A 12250-nucleotide genomic window follows, 5' to 3' on the forward strand; every position below is an offset into this window, starting at 1 on the left:
AAAGCCTCTCCTTTCCCTGTCCATTATTCTTGATATTTAGTGGACAGGTTTGGGTAACCGTGTGAATAAATAAGGTATACATTTATTACAGATTATCCCCATTTACATGAGATATGATTTAATAGCGAAATAGAATATACTCCTGATATATCGGATAATAAATGATAAATATGCAATAGAACCTGGGCATTAATGAGCGTATTAGGAGCCTTTGAATATTTTGGGATCCTTCAGTATGTGTTCTGTCCAGGTTTCCACGAGATGAATATCTCACTCGAGCTCGTGTTCAAAGACTATCTGAACCTTAGATCGTTTTAAGCTCAGAGCGACCAAATTTGGATCTGGCCATTATAGGTCTCGAACTCGATTATTATCCTGAGAGGCGATCTGATAATAAACTGTATATCATGTAAGAACTGGATTGAGTCTCGAGCTGCTCACATCATTGTTAATAAGATATCCTACTTGACTATTTTTCAACATATTCATCTGCCAGCTGTACTCGAGCTGAGTAAGTGAACTCGTGCTAATTTTAAGTTACAAGATTTGCCCCAAGCTCTTGCTCATGCTTGATGTCATCACTTTATGACATGCATAGCAGGGGCTTTTAGGCTTCTGCCATGTAAAATCGTGCTTGCCCACTACTCGAGTATTGGACACGTGGTTGTCTGTAATTGGTGCCTGTTCGAGTTTCGAGGACTGTGACAACTGTCCTGTCAACTTTTTACCGTCGTATTGTTCATTTAATCTTGACCTTTGGATCTCGAGCTAATCCCATTGGATGACCCGAATTAATTATCGTAGTTTACATATAAATAGGGTGATCAGACTTGAACTCTCACCACCTTTGCATTAAAAAAGCTTCCTTTTCGAAAACAAAATTTCTCTTTTTCTTCTCCAACTTCTCCTAAAAACTCTTCATTGCCTTTTAGATTCTCAGAAGCTTTCAGGGAGCTTCTAGTGGACGTATCGACACTTTCTTTGAACCGATCATATAAACTGTAAGTATTTCCTCACCTGGTTTGAATTCTTCAATTCCTTGCTTTCCAATGAGTTTTTTTTTTTTGTGTGAAAAACATCCTTTGCTCAATGTCGATTAGGTTATGTTTGAGTACAAATAGGTAATAGAGTTCTGTTTAGGCTAAGTGAACGATACTAGGCTTATTTTGAAATAAGGATTTCACAAAACTAGGCAAATTTTCTGGGTTTTTCAAAGAAAATTCTACTGGTAAATCGATTTGAATATCTGTTTGGGGTGTAGCAGCCGAAAATATTTTAGGTTTGGTCTTGGGTGGCTTAAATGTTACGATTCCTTAAGCAGCTTTGCATTAAACCACTTTCAAAAGAAAATTAGTGGGTCTGACGAGTTTGACACACGAATCCTGGAGTATTAGGGAATTTGAAAAAATCAAAGTGTGTGGGCTAGGACCACTCGTGGTACCATGCGTTGAGGCTAGGACACAACTTAGCTCGTATAAATTTTTAGGTCCCAAAAGTAAACCACTTAAACATTTGGATTTTCATGCCTCCACATCTGTAGCTAGTAAACATCTTAGTTGCCACTAATAGGTCTCTTTGTCATCAAGCGATCTAAATTATGGCCCCCGCAAAGAAAAACACCGCGAGCTCCTTTGCTCAGAGCAAAGACAAGGGCAAGCAGGTCGCCTATGACTCTCCCATCCCTCATTTCGGCCCTGTGGTGGAGAGGGAAATCATGGTCGACCCCAATGCATTCTTCGAGGACGAGCACATAGTATCCCGGATCATGACTCATGGGAAAGTTAACAAGATCTTACTGAGTCATGGGATTGAGATGGGAGTTGATGTCCTTCATGCCCGAACTGCGCTGAAAGGAGAGCGGAGCTGCGCCCCTCTCCAAGATGACTACGGAGCTTGGAGTGATGAGCACCTGAAGGCAGGTGCCTTCCTCCCTTTGGGCTAGTATTTTGTAGACTTCCTGAACTATGTCAAACTGGCTCCATTCCGGCTCCCACCAAACTCATACAGACTTTTGGCGGGGTTAAAGTATTTGTTTCTGAGGCACGAGTGGGAGGTCCCCATTCCGGTAGACATTATGTACTTCTTTTGCCTCAAGGCCAGTCCCGACTAGAGGGGGTGAGGTGAAATTTTTTACTACCTCACTCATTTTCTCAACTCAGCATTCATCATCAACCTCCCCAGCCACCCAAATGACTATAAAGACTTATTCTTTATGTCAAATGGGTTCAAGAATTGCGAACACCGATACTTCAAACGTCCTTGTAAGTCTTCTATCTTTATGAATTCAACACATGAACTTTTTATCACTTTCACACATTTTTTTTATTCTGACTGAGTTATTTCCTTGTGCAGCTATATTTGCGAGGACAAAGCGATCTGAGACCCTTGGGGGCCAATATGAGAACTTGTCTAGTCTTCCTCCGATGGAGAAAGACTATTGTCAGGTTGTAAATGATGCCACCATGGTGGCCTGCAACCTGATCAGCAAGGTCCAGACACTGGCTCTCAGGACCCGAGTTCCTCTTCCTGTCATCCCTGAGCTCCTTCTCCTCAAGAAGCATTTCCAGCCAATGAAAACATCGAAGTGGAGGAAGACGTGGCACCGCTGGTGCAAAAAAGGCGAGCTCCTAAGGATAATCAGGGGCCTGACCCAGAACGAGCTGCGTCCGGGGCAGCAACTAGCCCCTCTGGCCAAGGTAACCCATACCCATACAGAGAGTTAGATCGGGTTGCTGCCAATTATAGACTAATTCGATTTAACCCTAACCAGCTCGTTAGTCATCATCATATTTATCCAGTCCTAAACACAACCCACCTCTAGTGTGTGGACCATTTGGTGGTAAGCTATGACCACAGCTGCCCCAAAGGTACCATGTGGTTGACAACACTCTCAATTGTAGGTCCACCATTTTTGAAGAGTATGGTACAAACCATAGGACTTGGCCTTCCTTGTGTCAGGGTGTATATGCCCCTGGTTTTAGGTAGTACGTAGATGAGTTCAGCTCTGAGGAAGGACCTGAACCCCGTAGGACCCAGGAGATCATAATTTTAGATTCTCCCCCACTTCCGTTAATCCAAAAGTTAGGGGTTGTGCCCAGCCCGGTCAATAACCCCGGGCCGATTGTAATAGATTTCTCCCCTAGACCGGAGGGTACGGTTCTTGCTCTTTCTCTTGTGTTTATAATACTTTGAATACTGAATCCTCCGTTCGCTCTTTTTCAGGTGAAGAGATGGAGCTGCCAGAAGCCCCGGGTTTGAGGGGTGCTTTTAAGGCTGGTGGGGTTGGAGCTGGTCTTGTGGTGAAGAGAGCCAGAGTGACAAAGAAAACAGCTCCGAAGACTGGAGGTACCACTGAGTCTCTGGCTAAAGACAAAGGTGCTAGCTCCACCCAAGAGCAGCCGCAGAAGAAACCTCCCTCAACTCCGTAACAACAGTCACTGTTCACCAAGCTCCTCGTCCCCTTCCTCGACACGTACCTCCCTCAAATCTTCAAGTGATCCAAGGCGAGGCTCCCACTGTCCAGATCCTGGTCAAGCCACTCGACCTGGACAAGATCCCCGAGGCTTTTCAGGGTACTATGTACGAGGTGGCAACCATATGGCCGACCATGCTTACAGAGCCCACGCCAGAGACTTAAGGGCTATAGAGGAGCGTACACCTGAAGACGTCCTCGAATTTACCATGGGGATGAACCTCACCGTGAGTCCTTCTCATTCTCCTAACTTTTTGTTTCTCTTTAGTTTTTTTATAAACTATTCTTGACTTGCCTCATTCTTTTGCAGTCCGTCCTGGCTCAATTTCAAGGAATTGATCGGGTTAAAGCCAGGGACGAGGAGCTTCGAGCTGCCCTGAGTGCTGCTCAAGAGGGCGAACAGACTGCCAAAGCTGCACTGGTTTCCTTCTAGGAGAGCGAGTGGTCTGCAAAAGTCGCTCTGTCTGCCTCCCAGAATCAGGTCATGGAGGTGAGTCGTCGCGTGGACCAGCTTCAGGGTGAAAATGTAGAACTCTGGAAGAAGCCGAACGAGGTCGAGGCCAAGGCCAAGGAGGAAGCTGCAGATTCATCGACTCAAATGGAGGAGATGCTTTACCATTGCTGGGCTTTCAACCAGCACGGGAACATATCCTTTATGCAGCCCGAGCTGTGGGAACCATATCTTGCCAGGTTCAAGATTTGGTTCTCATAGGAACCATCGGAGACCGCCGAAGCCTTTGAAGCTGTTAAGGGAGATGGCGAGGATGTGACATCTCTGGAGCGAGCTGACGGTCCTCAGTGATTTATTTTTCACTTTCATTTTTTTTTAGCTTCTGTAACTAAGTCCATTGGGACCAAAACAATTGTTTTCATGCTCAAGTTGAGGTTTTTCTCCTCGAGATGACAATATATTTTTGAATATACATCTAACTTGTGATCTATTTTTAATTCCCTTAGTCTATTATTTTCTCATGTTTATGAATCCTTAGATTCCTATACATTCGAAATCTTATGGGTTGACTTTAGATTGAGATATATTTTTATCGATGTCTTAGTTGTATCCAAGATTTTTCTCGCTTATTTGCGTCATACCCATTAAGAATCAGGCCTCAGACCTGGTTATATCCAAGGTTTTAGAGATTTCTCAAACTTAGTTTGTGTTTGGTCTTTTGAAAATTCAAGCTTTAAAAAGCCATTGAATAATCAATTTTCCAAACTCTAAGTTTTAATCTTTATCCGAATAAGCTAAACTCTCTTCAGTTATGTGCCCCTCAAGCAACCAGAACGTATAAATGTTCTTGGTTGTTTTTACAAAGTGAGCTCATGATAATAAAACGATAAACTTGGTTATTTAATAATCCAACTGTTATTGAATTGAAATGACTTTTATAAATAAGTCTTACATGAACAGTAATTCTGAAAACATTAAAGACAACAAAACTATTGATAATAATTTTTTAAGTGTAGGGCATTCCAGGTCCGTGGGACTATTTTCCCACTTAGTCGGGCTAGCTTGAAAGTTCATTCGCGCAGAACCTCTACAATTTTATACGGTCCTTCCCAGTTCGGCCCTAACACACCGTCCTTGGGATCTTTATTTGCTAAAAAGATCCTTCGGAGAACCAGATCACCTAATCTGAGTATGCGTCCCTTAACCTTTGAATTGAAATAACGAGTGATATTCTGTTGATAATGGCCGAGCTGCAATTTTGATGCCTCTCATTTTTTTTATTAGATCAAGGGATGCACTGAGTAGTTCGTGATTATGATCTTGATCAAAGGTCTTTTGTCTGTGAGTCGTGGCCATCGCCTCAATTGGGAGCATAGCCTCGCTTCCAAAGGTTAGGGAAAAAGGGGTATGTCTCGTGGAGGTTCTATGTGAGGTCCGGTAGGCCCAGAGTGCTTGTGGGAGCTGCTCGGGCCATAATCCCTTGGCCTCATATAGTCTTTTCTTCAAGCTTGCCTTCATGGTTTTGTTTATGGCCTCGACCTGCCCATTGGCTTGTGGGTACGCTACTGATGAGAAACTTTGGGTTATGCCATATTTTTCACAAAATTCTGTAAACAGATCACTATCGAACTGAGTTCCGTTGTCTAATACGATCTTTTTAGGGAGTCCAAATCGACATATGATATTCTTCACAATGAAATCCAGGACTCTCTTCGAGGAGATAGTTTCCAAAGGTTCAGACTCTACCCACTCTGTGAAATAAGCGATTGCGACTACTGCATAATGAACTCCTCATTTTCCTGTTGGCAGGGAACCTATTAAGTCAATTCCCCATGCTGCAAATGGCCAAGGGGATGAGATCATAGCAACAGTTATGGATTTTATAAGTTTAACCTATAGTTTAGAAATATTAATTATAACGTAAGGTTTAATTAATATTGTTGGTCCTAGAAATATTGTTCATTATAACCTAAGGTTTAGATAGAATTAATAAGATCGTGACACTTGTCACAAGCATGTTTATTAAGGAATTAAGTATTTTTGATGAATAGTTTAATTAAAAGAAAGATCTAGAAGATCTAGAACCTTCCAGCAACTGTTAGGATCACATTTTTACTAAGTCAAAGCCCTGTAATCAATTCAAAATATGCTGAAAAAGTGCAAATACGTGTTTGATATATCAACGTATGCCGATATATCACAGTTATAGGGGATGATATGTCGCCTACGGGAGATACGGAAAACACGTCGACTTCGCATAAACGAAAACACGAAGGCTCGGGCATAGGTAGGGGCGATATATCGCCTAGGGATGGCGATATATCGACTCCTGGAGCCATTTTTGAAATATTTGTGGATATAAATTAGAAACAACCCTTAACCACTTAGACTTGCTCTTGAACGATTTTGACCGAGTTTTGGGCATCTGTTGAACGATAATTCAAATATTTTTCATTTTATATTCATTTATTTATTCATTCTAAAAGGAGTTAGTTTCACTGCTTGAACTCTATAAATAAGGCCTAGTACTCAGCCATTTCACTCATCATTCAAGCATTCTCAGAGCCTCCAAGCTGCTAAGATTATTATAGAGAGAAACACTTGGGTTTTGGGATAAAATCTTTTCCAAAGATTTTCTAAACACTTGGGAAGTAAGATAGAGTGTTATTTCGATATCTAGGTGTAAATCAAAGTTCTAGATCATCCAAGGTATTCTTATCTGTAAGTTCAGTTCTTCATGGTTCTTTAGTTTTCTTTTTCTTTCAGATCCTAACTCTTTGTTATGATTCTTGGTTAGGTGTTTAAGTTCTTTGAAACTTAAGGTTTTTCGATAAGTTTTTACTTTGATGGTTTAGTTCTCTTTTTCATCTTATTTTCTTTAGAAACTCATGGTTTTATTGTTGGTTTTAGGAGTGTTCCAAATCCCGTTCTTGTCTCCATATCCCGGTTTTTGGTAAGGAAAATATGTTAGATTATATGTGTTTATTTTATGTTATGATATGTTTTATGTTATGATATGATATGTGATATGATATATGTTGTAGTCCTTAGGCATATGACTTGCTTAGATAGCCAGCCCCAAGAATTTTTATCATTTTCGTAGTTTAGAGTTATGATTTACCCTACCTCGATTAGTAGACAAAGGACCTAGATGGGTTATCATATACTATAGTTGTGATCTAACCTACCTCGATTAGTAGACTGTGGACCTAGATGGTTTTATCACATACCACGTTAATGAGTTAATGACCATTAATATTGTAGTCCTATATGATATACATTTTTATAGTCATATGTTTTATAGTATATGCTTTATGATATAGTCTTATGTTTTATGATTTATGACATATATGTTTTTAGTAGATTTTCCTTGCTGGGCATTAGGCTCATTCCTTTATTTTTAGATGGTGCAGGAAAATGAGCATGGAAGGCGGGAAAGATTCGTGGTAGCTTGGCATGTGTGTTGAGGATGGATGGATTGAATGGATTGCTAGAAGATCGAGGATGGCGTTGTTTTTAAGTATTTTGATATTATGTTTTTATGTATTTCCGCACTCAGTATTTTAAACAATTGATTTAATGTTTATGTTTATGTTTTATAACAATGAGATCCTATACCATATTTTGGATTTGGTACAATATTTTGGGTTTTAAATAAAGTTATGTTATTTCATACGTATGTATTTCAAATTAGTAGCTATATCATAATAGTTTAATGGTCTGAGGTCTTAGAAATAGTTGGGTCACTACAGTTGGTATCAAAGCAACAATTTATATGCATGAAGTTCTCCTTGATACACACGCACAAGCTCCGAATCTAACCACCAATGTAAGTGTTTATGTTTGTTATGTGTATGTTTATGTTTATAGCTAATGTTTTAGTCATTATGTTTTCAGTTAAAAATGGATGGAGGCTTGACCTATCAGGATATCTGAGCCATTACGGCATTGAAAATGATTAGAGAGCCAAGGAATACAGTAGGAGTGTTAGAAAGAATCACTCAGAGACTGATCTTATTCCACAAGGAGATAGTTCACCTTCAGACTACTAAGCAAATTATGATGAGAGCTATGGAACAATATGTCCTAGTAATTAGGCTTTTTAAGGATTTTACTTTTGTAATTTAAACATTAGAAGAAATATGGGAGACTATAGATGATGATGATGATTTATCAGTAGCCATGAGATATTATTTTCTCATACTTAGGTTCACCTCTAAGTTGGAATTTCAATTCATGAATGAGCAAAAGCATAGCATCTTCATGTGTGGATGCAAAAAATCCACTAAAGAAAAACTCTCTAGTCCCTAGTTGGAACACAGGGATAAAAGTCGCTTAGTCATGCTATCGGGCTTGAGCCTGTAGGCCTTTCGAAAATGGGAGGTTGTCTCAAGGGAAGCAAAACATTATGAGTCATGGGGTTTGGCCCTGCTAAGCTAAGGGGCCAAAATAAACATTACAAAAGAATAGGCACACAAGGCCCTCACATAATGAGGTCCGGAGTGCTCGAGCGAGGTTGACATGCTCATAGGTCAAGAAGTACTCACATACGTGAGATTTGACAAAGGCACCTAAGGCATGTGCCTACCTACGTGCAAAGGACACCCGAGCCATGTATGGCGAAGGCACCCAAGTCATATGCCTCGGTCGTGCTAGCATCCCGCACGGCAAGGCATGCCACACCACAGCCCTGCGCACGTCTCGCGGGGTACGACCTCGCGACGGAGCCTCGCACAGCGAGGCACAACTTATCTCACCTGCGCATCTCGCGGGGGACAGCCTCGCCAAGAAGCCTCGCACAGCGAGGCACAACCCATTTCGCCCACGCGCGTCTCGTGAGGTACAACCTTGCCAAGGAGCCTCGCGCAGCAAGGCATGACCCCCCTCGCACCGCGTGCATTTCGCGAGGTCCAATAGTACCCAGGAGCCTCGCACCATCCTTTGGAAAACATCGCATAGCGAGGCTGAATGCTTCACCCCATCCCGTGAACGGTCTTGCATAGCGAGGCTGTGTGCCTCGTGCTTGGTATCTCGTCCCGAGCCTCGCGCCTAGCATCTCGACGGAGCACCCCTCGGCCACGCACCTAGGGCCTCAGGGCATGGGCCTCGCGCCAAGCACCTCTTGGCCATGCATTAGGGCCTCGCACCACCATGGTCTCGCGCCACTAGCCTCGCGCACCTGGGCATTAAGGCCTCGCGCAACCATGTGCAACAGCCTCGCACCACCATGGTCCCGTAGACCCCCAAGGCGTCTCGCGCCACCAGCCTCACGCACCTAGGCATCAAGGCCTCGCGCACCCATGTGCAAGGGCCTCGCACCACCATGGTTCTGCGGCCCCCCAATGCGTCTCGCGCCACCCGCCTCGCGCACCTGGGCATCATGGCCTCACGCACCCATGTGCAACAGCCTTGCACCACCATGGTCCCACGGCCCCTCAAGGCGCCTCACACCACCATGGTCTCGTGGCCCCCAAGGTGCCTCGTACCACCATGGTCCCGCGGCCCCCCAAGGTGCCTCACACCACCATGGTCTCGTGTCTCGCGTACCCGTATGGGGTCTATGACCTCTAGAAGGAGCGTGCGAGGAGCAATAGGAGAGACCCAAGAGCTATTAGGTATTGAGCCAATAGTGGTATAGATGACTGAGTATATCGTTCATGTCAACACACAAGCTTTCCCACACTTAGTAGAACGAGGAATAGCTTTGAGCAGATACATACCTTGGAGATACGAGAATAACCATTAGGTACAAAGTACCCGTACGTGAATGGGTGGAGGATGTACGACCATGAGGAGGATAGAAGCATGACCCTAACACATGTATCACACAGGTAGTGGAGGTACGAATTTGTATAGAGAGTGGAAGCACTATATGCATGCCTCTGACTGTGTCCCAGGCCGACACCATGCCCTTCTACTCCACCATGACTTGTGCCACTACTCTGACAATGTACCTATGTACAATCTTGTCCCCTGGGACCACAATGTATGAGGAGCCATTAGAGCCCCAATATAAATAGATCATCACCCCTCCAGAAAAGGGGTTGGAAAATTCATTGTACACTCAAGATATTAAGCAATATACAAAGGCTAACTCCATTGTTGATCTGTGTTTATTCTTCCATAAGTTCATTCTAAGTTCTTATCTATAGATCTCCATACTTACCTTTGAGTTTTTCCATCTAATTACGTTGACGAGATTTCACTGTCAACAGTTTGGCACCGTCTGTGGGAAGAACAAGCATCAAGCCAACGTTCTTTCATCACTTCCAACAAAGAAAGACGCTAAGATGTTCAAAACGCCTACGGCAACTACAAGATGATGAGGTTCGCCGGGACGGAATAGAGCGGAGGGCTCCCAAGAAAGACCCCCCTCTGCCTAAGCATGGAGGTAGAACGGAGGAACCTCTTCCCCCAAAGGAGGCGGAGGAAGCATCGTCCCCGGCCATCCGGCCTGACGGAGATCATTCAGAACTGCCAGTGCATTCCCTTCACTGGCCCCTGGTACCACCACGCTCAGGCCAACACAACCCAGGTCCATCGACACACGGGCCGGGCAAGGGTCCTAGGGTACGCTCGGTAAGTTCCAGCTCAAGAACTCGCTCATACAAGGATGAGATTCGCGAGTTACATAAAAAGACTCAAAGGCTGGAAATAATGATAGAGAACATGCATGAGATCTTAAACGACCTACTGCAGGGAAAGTCAAGCATACCTCTTCCTAAGCGTAAAGAGAAGGAGAATGAAAAAGGGGAAAACGATGTCCCCGTAGATGATGGGAGAACCCGAATTTCCACCAGTAAAACTCCCCCGACAAAGTCCCATGGGGGACTTAGGTCGACGAAATGCCCCCAGGAGCAAAGGCGGAGGGAAGACGATGGTCGTAAGAATGAAGTAGAAGTCACCTCAAAAGAAGCGCCCCCTAGCTTAAGAGAAAAGCTCGATGGAAAAAGGTCTGAAGTGAAAAACACGCCCCCCATAGTTCCCCCAAGGAACACAACCAAAGCAAGGGTTCAGTCTGAGGACCCGCGAGACTCCTCAAGCAAAAAGAGGAGGGGACTAGACACCAAATTGCGAAGCCCTCGAAGCAAGATTACTACTACACTTGGGGGGCACAAAGATGATGAAGAATTTGACCGTGATTTGCCCTTCACAATGGATATCCAGACTGAACAAATGCCCACCGGCTTTAGAGAGCCTTGCATGACTCCGTACAAGGGCACTACAGACCCAAAGTATCACTTAGACTCCTTCAATAACTTGATGATGTTAAGAGGGGTCAACAACGGGGAAAAGTGTCATTGCTTTGTCGTTACGCCTAAAGGAGTTGCGTACAAGTGTTCCAAGAGGTTAAGGCCAGGAACAATCAAGTCATGGCAGAAATTCTCTGATGAATTTCTTCAGCAACACCATGTAGCCCGTGATTACGTCATGCCAGTTACCAACCTCGTTAACGTAAAACAAGGCGAGAATGAAAGTCTGAAGAACTATATCCATAGGTTCAATATAGAAGCAACAAAGGTGGGAAGTTTAACAAAAGCAGAGCTCAAGATGGCTATTACAGCCGGAGTTCATCAAGGGAGCAAGCTATGGGATAACATGCTCAAAAGAGAAGTTTTAAATTTAGATGATTTCTTCGAGAGAGCACAGAAGTACATACGGGTGGAAGAGGGTCGTAAGAACTCGCTTGTTGAAGAAAGTGAACCTTCCTCCAGTCGCCCTACAACCAATACGTCTGAAGATTCCATATAGAAGGGGGTGTTGTGCTAGAGGGGTTGCTGACCAAGTTTGAGATTGAACGAAGACCATCTAGTCATGAAAGTCCCGACCCGAGAGGAGATCACCTCAAAAATTGCAAAAAGGGTCTCAAAATTAGACGCCTGCAAAAAGGGTCTCAAAGTAGACGCTTGCAAAAAGAGTCTCAAAGTAGACGCTCGCAAAAATGGTCTCAAAGTAGATGCTTGCAAAAAAGGGTCTCAAAGTAGACGCTTGCAAAAAAGGTCTCAAAGTAGACGCTTGCAAAAATGGTCTCAAAGTAGACGCTTGCCAAAAAGGGTCTCAAAGAAGACGCTTGCAAAAAGGGTCTCAAAGAAGACGCATGCAAAAATAGTACTATGCCTAATGACGAGAAGGACGCTTCTCGCAAGAAATAATAAGTGAGCGCAAAAATATATAAAAGGATAACTAGAACCCAAGGGGTCAACATATCCTTATAGATACAATCAAGGTGCACCAAAGAAAGACCTATCGAACCTCCTTCCTTGTAGGTTCCAAAGGACCTCAAGCTTGATAAATACCAAAAAAAAAAAAATTAAAAAAAAGGGGAT

Source organism: Humulus lupulus, chromosome 1 (assembly GCF_963169125.1).
Source record: "Humulus lupulus chromosome 1, drHumLupu1.1, whole genome shotgun sequence".
NCBI lineage: Eukaryota > Viridiplantae > Streptophyta > Magnoliopsida > Rosales > Cannabaceae > Humulus > Humulus lupulus.